This window comes from Lemur catta, chromosome 6, assembly GCF_020740605.2.
Source record: "Lemur catta isolate mLemCat1 chromosome 6, mLemCat1.pri, whole genome shotgun sequence".
Taxonomy (NCBI): domain Eukaryota; kingdom Metazoa; phylum Chordata; class Mammalia; order Primates; family Lemuridae; genus Lemur; species Lemur catta.
The window spans coordinates 76,790,026-76,790,872 of NC_059133.1; the positions used below are offsets into that span (position 1 = coordinate 76,790,026).

General features: G+C 45.0%; 1 non-coding gene across 1 annotated transcript; it reads left to right on the forward strand.

Moving 5' to 3' along the window:
- Positions 1–335: 335 nt before the first annotated feature.
- LOC123640931 lies at positions 336–469 on the forward strand. The gene has a single exon (XR_006736158.1). It is a non-coding gene; the product is annotated as a small nucleolar RNA SNORA48 (small nucleolar RNA).
- Positions 470–847: the final 378 nt, after the last annotated feature.

Consider the following 847-nt stretch of genomic DNA (forward strand, 5'->3'; position numbering starts at 1 on the left):
AGTTCTCGTGTTTATTCATTTATGCACACATTCATTGAAAAAATACCAAAGTACTTAGTGTGTAGCACTACTCTAGGTGCTAGAACATGGCAATGCATAAGTTATTCAAGGTCACTGCTCTTGTGGAGCTCAAACAAACAAGCAAACAAATAGATAAAATGCTTTTAGACAGTAATAAGAATTTTGAAGACTTCAATAATAATGATGATGATAATAATACTTCAATAATTATGATGAGGCTAATATTAGCAGCTAAACTTACATAGTGCTTAATATGATGCAGGCAGGGTATAGGAACTCCTTTGATCCTCACTGCCCTATGAGGAAGGTGCTACAGTTACTTGCATTTAAGAAATGAGAAAACTTGGTGGCGCCCATCCCATATCAGCTGGGGACAAAGCAACCCTTCGCTTAACCCAGCTTGGATTTTGGTCTGTGCCCATGCCTGGTTCATGCCTTGGACATGTGGGGGAAAAAAAAAACGAAAAGAAATGAGAAAACTGAGGCATAATGGGGCTCAGTAATTTGCCTCAGTTTGTGGGGATAAGGGCAAGTGACAGAGAGTGGCGCTATGGGGAGTGGGGGCTACTTTAGATAAAATGGGGAAAACTTCTCTTAGGAGATTAGAAGGAGCCAGCCCTGGAACGGTGAGGGGAAAGCACATTCCTGGCAGAGGGAACAAGTGCCGAGGCCCTGCGGTAGCCACACAGTAGGTGTGTTTTGGGAAAAGAAAGAAGGCCCGCAGGGCTGGGGTGTAGCATCGAGCAGGCCACGGGCAAGATTGAAGTCGCGAGGAGGCCGCAGCCAGATGCTGTAGGTCTTTATCGGGCATGACAAGAGCTCAGGT